The 6,274-nt window shown below is 39.9% G+C and overlaps 1 long non-coding RNA gene across 1 annotated transcript; it reads right to left on the bottom strand.

Moving 5' to 3' along the window:
- Positions 1-349: 349 nt before the first annotated feature.
- LOC140686705 (uncharacterized) lies at positions 350-2,407 on the bottom strand. The gene is made up of 2 exons (XR_012060517.1): positions 2,209-2,407; positions 350-579 (listed from the first exon to the last, which is right to left on the bottom strand). It is a non-coding gene; the product is annotated as an uncharacterized lncRNA (long non-coding RNA).
- Positions 2,408-6,274: the final 3,867 nt, after the last annotated feature.

Genomic DNA, 6,274 nt, shown 5'->3' with positions numbered 1-6,274 from the left:
ATTAACAAGGTGAATAAAGAAACTCTATTATATTGAGACAATGGAAATATTATACAGCCATGGAAATGAATTACCATTAGATTTAGCAATTGTGCAAATTTCAAAGTTTTGATGCTGAAAGAAAAAACATCAAGTCACCAAAGCAGTATTATTCCAGCCATATAAAAGACAAAACTAAATCTGTTTAGATTGCTTAACTGTGTCATAAAATTATAAAGAAAAACAATGTAAATATTAATTAAAATGGAGAACAATGGGCTATTTCAGAAGGAGACAAGAGTGGAATGGAATCAGGGGCTCGGGGGACTTCTTTAGTCTTGATAATGATCTGCTTGTAAGTGGGTGATAGTGGGTTCAACCGTATTTAATTCTTATTCCTTGCATTCATCTTATATGTTATATAAACTCTTCTGTGTGTATGATATATTTCACACACCAAGACAGTTAATGTCATGTGGAGATCTTCTGTCAGTCTCTGCCTTTCTGGAGTCCCATCCAGCTACAGTTTGGTACTAGGCGTAGTCAATAAACAGCCTGTCCATCCCGTTCCGGCCTTTTAAGTGTAGTCGTATGCACGTTCTGAGACAAGATAAAGTTTACTGCAGGCATATGAACTCCATCTCCAGGATTCCCTCTGATCACCTCTCACTTGCCAGCTCCACTAGGCACAGCAATAAACCACAATGGTTTACAGCATGGATTTTAGAACTTGATTTGAATTTTGAAACAGGATTTGAATTTCAGAATCTGGGTTTGAATCCCATTCCTGTCACTCACTCTTCATGTGGTCTTGTGAACATTATATAACCTCCATGTTCCCCAGCCAGTAAGACAGTACCTGTATCACGGTGGTATTGTTATATAGAGGCAACGAGCTAATGCATGTAGAACACTCAGAAGAGTGACTGGCATCCAGTAAATACTGTCAGTTTTTACCATTACTTCTCATTTTTCTACTTGCTAGATTTGTTGATCAACCCATCCTTCTTGTTCAGTACCACATGTCAGTAACCACTGTCTACTTGGTACCATTTTAAAAATAGGGATCAGCAAACTACAGCCTGTCAGTCAGATAGAGCCAACTGTTGGTTTTTATAAATAAAGCTTTATTAAAACACAGCTATGTCCATTCAATTATCTATCATCTACGACTGCTTTCATGCCACAACAGTGGAGTTGAATAGTGGCAACAGAAACCATAAGACCTGCAAAGGCTATCTGACCCTTTACAGAAAATATTTTCCAACTCCTGCTTAAGAATATGGCTGTACTGTGCTCTCCTGGCTTTGACCTTGCCCCTCTCCCATAACCTCCCTAGCACAGACCCATTTCCAGATCTCCATATGCCAACCTCAGGCAAAGGACTAGTGAAGCCAACATTGGGCTAGAGGGACCCTGAAGTCACGTCCACCCTCTGTTCGCCATCCCCCTTCATGGACAGACTGGACACATCAATTACTCAATTCATTTCTGACCAAAGCAAGGCATCTGACAACAGGCTCTGACCCTAAAGGTCTCACTATGTCATATTAGAAATTTCCAACAGAACATCATGTGATTTTCTCACTCTGACATAACAACAGATAAAAACATGATAAATATGCCAGTGTTATATATTTGTAAATCACATAAAGATAAGTATTAACTAGCAGCATGGATTGGCCATTAAACATGTTTTAAATCTTATTATATATTACCTACTTTATCTTCCAAGTGAGACAAAGCCATTAAGATAATAATTATGAAGCTATACGATTCTCGCAATGGGTCTTAGGAGGAAACAAGTTGATGTGAAACAAGCATTATTTTTTCACATTAGCCCTATTCCACTGGCTTGGTCCCAGTGACCTCACCAGCCCAAGACAACACACCTACCTTGCATTTCTAAATGAGAAGTCCTCCAATAAGGATGAAGGATGACATAAAGACAAAGACTCGGGGGGAAAAAAAAAGGAAACCAGATAGGATGAAAGACAAGGAGTTTCAGCAAATCACCCATTCCCTCCTAGGGAAGGAAAAACACAGGAGTGCCCTCCTTTGTGTGCTATTTTGGTCACATGTGATTAATAGCCTGTCACACTGTCAGCAGAACCCAGACTCCATCAAACTGACACACAAGGCAGCTCTGTGCACCAAAAATGGGGCTCATTTTTGTGCAAAATGTGCCAGGGGATGCACTGTGGGTATATATATATATAGAACACATACCTGCCACTAGCATCCCTTGATCCTGAAATATTGCTGAAATTCCTCTCCTTACACACGCTCCCAAAGTGTGTGTCTGTTTTTTTTTTCCCCATTTCATTCAGCAAGCAGCTGTGAAAGCTATTACACTGCCTACATAGCAACAGAAAGGGATCTGGTAAGTGTTTAACGAGGGGGAGGTGTGATAAAAGAGATAGGGCAGTTAAACTGGGTAACTTAGGAAAGAATGAGATAAGATAACGAATGTCGTTGCCATGGAAACTAGGTCATAGTCTATAATCTAATACTGCTCTATCTATAACATTCTACATTCTGAGAAATGGGCAAATCCTGTTTTTTTTTTCCACTCATGAATGTCATCTTTATAGAGATATTAACAGTCCAGTCAAGGCACTTCAATTCCCCACCCATTAGTGAAGTATTCTTCTCGAATAGAAGAATGCTCATACCCACTGTGAATCCTAAAAGGCCTCTATTTGTTTTCCTTATTAAATTGGCTGTCACTTATCTCTTCACCTCCTATAAACATCCTATCTTCCAAGCCTTGCTCTTTAATAGTATATGCACACAAGAAAACCCAATAAATTCATACTTTTCTGTAAAGTTTGGCCACGTAGCCAAATGTGCCCCAACCTTCTATATCAAAAGAGCCCTTCCAATAATCATCCCTGGAAGCTTCCTGGGCTGGCTGATTCATCAGGGCGAATTTAGGGCATAGAATTTAAGGTAACTTTAAAACACATATTACAACACTAAAACATAAGTAAAAATAAAAATTCAAGACTCAAAAATATAAATCTAAATGAAAGATGAGCATAAGAGAGAGGGTGGGTGCAATACATATTTGTAGCCCTTAACGTCCTAGTTGTGCTAGGTGAACCAACAATTTGATGGCACTTCTTGGTGATTAAAGAAAAAAGGAAAGCATGAAGAAAAATGAGTAAATGAATAAAATACAGCATCCTTCAAAAAAAAAAAAAGCCAAGCTTTTCTTAAAATTCAGCACTGACGGAAATTTCTCACTTGGAGGTTCACGTATGGACCACTGAGAGGTACTGCAGATAGTAACCAAACTGCAAATTCAGTGATGGGTCTCATTAGGACCTTTAAGCATGAAACTAAAGAGCAATTCTCTGAAAGCAGTCTGGTAGGACAGGGAGAGAAAGGCAATGAAGGGGGAGGGGAGAGTGTAACACAGAGGATCTACAGAGCATGTAGACTTGTTCTGCTTGATCCAAGAATTAAAATATATTAAGGTGAACTCCCACACACTCACTTCCAAATATTCTTTATTTCAACTAGCCCTAAGGCAAGAATTCAAAAGAAGATACTTAAAAAAATCCTCAGATCTATTGTTGTTACTGTTGTTGTTGTTACTATTATTATTACAGTTGGACAACTTTTCATGAAAATGGAGGAGTGAGATCAATACTCTCCAACCTACTCCCAGATGATGGTGTTATTGCAAGGGATTGTTATAATGGAACAAACTCTGAAGACGGTCCTAAAATGTTCATGGTGAAACTGTGTCATCCTGGAGCCCTCGGTCCTATTTATACTCTATCAAAGGCAGAGATCAGTAATGCTCATCCAATCTTCATGGACTGCTCCCAATTTTCCAGTCTCCTCTGCAGTTAGGTCTGGACAACATGGCTAACTTTTCTCCAGTGGAATGTGGGCAAAAAATGACTTTTTTGATTTTTTAGAAGTCTAAACCCTTCAACTTGCTTTCTTCCCTTGCTATGGCAACCTTGGAGGCCATATGTTTCAGATGGCATGGCTACAGCTAGCTGTGCCATGACAGAAAAACAGACTTTAATCTTGCTAAGCCAGTGAGACTTCAGAGTCTACCTGAGCATCAATTACCTGGATGACTGGCTAACAAACTGCCTTCACTATACTATTTGTCATTGTTTACATCAAGTTTTATTAATTTTATTATAGACGTTATATATATTTTGGTTTAAATATTCTTTGTAAAAATGTAGACTTAAATCTTCACAAGTTTTAATGACTGTACTATCTTTGGACATAATTCTCTTTCTCTCTCCACCTACCCATGCCCTCTTTACATAGAGAGATAAAAATATAATTAGAAAGAAAGAGATAAATGGTGGAGGGCAGATACAGATAAACAGACAGAGGGACAGAGAGATACAATGCTTAGATAAGCTTCTGTAACTTTTAGATGGGCATGGCTTTCTCATTTGCTTTGAGCAGTGATCATGTAAAGGCCACCCCTGTTATTTATAAATGTTGGCACTGAGGACTGAGAAATAGACTGAGATTAGCACTTAGAAAGTGGTAGGAACGTGTTTTTAACTCAAATAGTTCTATCCCAGAGTCTGCCATCTGAATCTCCTCTCTCTCTACCGCCTTGAGTTAATTGATTATCTTTCCTTCACTCAGTCAGCTTTTCCAAAAACCGATCGTTGCTTAACTAATAAGATTAGTGAGAGGTCAGAGTTGTTTCTTTTCTGTTTCCTGACAACTTGCATTTCCTTTTCTATCAACTGCCTGTTTTCTTTAAGGATATTTATCTAGTTCTCAATTTGTAAGAGCTTTTTACACATTAAAGATATGAACCTTCTACCCTACATATTTGTTCAAAAATATCTCCCCAGTTTTCTTTTTTCTTTTAATTTAATTTAAATTGACATTATTTTATTTCTTTTTTCATCCAGGCTCCCAGAGTAATTTCTTCACATTTAGAGTCTCATGCTGGCTACCTCTCTGGGCTGCCGGAACCTCACCGAACAGCCACCTCCAAATACTGCCCCTCAGCTGTTCCAGCTGGGCTACCTAATTTGTCTGAGATGGGGACGCTAAAAGGCCTCCCTCAGCACAACGTTTCAGCCAACTGTCAGGTCCTAGTGACTGGGCTGGATCTGTTTCTAGAAAGAGTGGCAGAGATTACGTCCTGCCAAAGAGAAGAGGTGAAATCTGAGCTTTCTGAAGTCTGTTACCAAAAATGTGTTGTGTTGGAATCCACTCTTCCATGGACGAACTCCCTCTCTTTCCTGTAGAGGAAGTCCAGTTATCCATGAGAGTGGACAGACCAGGAGCCAGACCACACCTGCTCCCCACTCATTTACTCAAAAATAGATCCAAAAGAACTGTATGATTTTTTTTCTCCAGCAAGGAATAAAAATATGTCTCTTTTAAAGAAAGAATATTTTAATGCAGCCCTGGGATATTTACAAGGATTTTTGAAAGCAAGTTGAATTCACTGCACTCATTAGGAAGCATTTCTGTATCTTAGGCTTCCTCTCTTCCAATTTTTAATGGCCTGCAAGTTGAGCTCACTTGTTCAACCAGCCTATAGTCATAGGTATCAGAGAAACAACGCTTAAATACGTTTCAGATGTCAATGGGGATCTTGGGAGAGACCATCGTGAGTAAAGAGCCATCTTCACACACCTGTGGCCTCCTGAGGGCAGCTGCTTCCAGGGGATCTACTGTGACCTTGTTGCCAGGTGGCCTGACAACCTAGGAGAGAACCCACGTTGGCACCTGTCCATCTCACCTGCATCATGCTGTTGGCAGCCTGAGGGTGTTATCATCCTGCTATGGCCCAGTTCCAAAAGGCCCCTAAATACTCTTTCAAGAACTGCTTTACATATCAGCCTCTTTTTCTTAAATTTTTTTAAGGCCTATGCAGTATAGTCTATGAAAACCAAGAAATACAATAAGGACTGAATGAGGCACAGGTATTCCAAGCAGGTCTCATCAAAGCACACTAAACCCATGTATCAAGGAGTTTAGATGCATTATTTTCTCTTTCATCAGGTTTTGATGTCCCCCTACCCCCACCCCTGCTACACACATATTCACATAATAGGAAGAACTGGGAAGTCAGTCGTTCGTTCCCTAATGCTGCCTGGTTAGCAGGCCTTGGAGGAAGCAGGGATTGTGTTTCTCCAGGGAAGAAGCCAGAGAGACACTTCCTTTTGTGCTTTCCCCAGTGAGATCATGAGCAGCAACACCACACATCAAAAGTGCAGATGGTGACGTCACCAAAGGTTTCACACAAAGCTTGATTTGGTCCCTGTGTTTGTGTCCTCGTCCC

The sequence above is a fragment of the Vicugna pacos genome, chromosome 17 (genome assembly GCF_048564905.1).
Source record: "Vicugna pacos chromosome 17, VicPac4, whole genome shotgun sequence".
Classification (NCBI taxonomy): domain Eukaryota; kingdom Metazoa; phylum Chordata; class Mammalia; order Artiodactyla; family Camelidae; genus Vicugna; species Vicugna pacos.
This window is presented reverse-complemented; position numbering and strand designations above follow the sequence as displayed.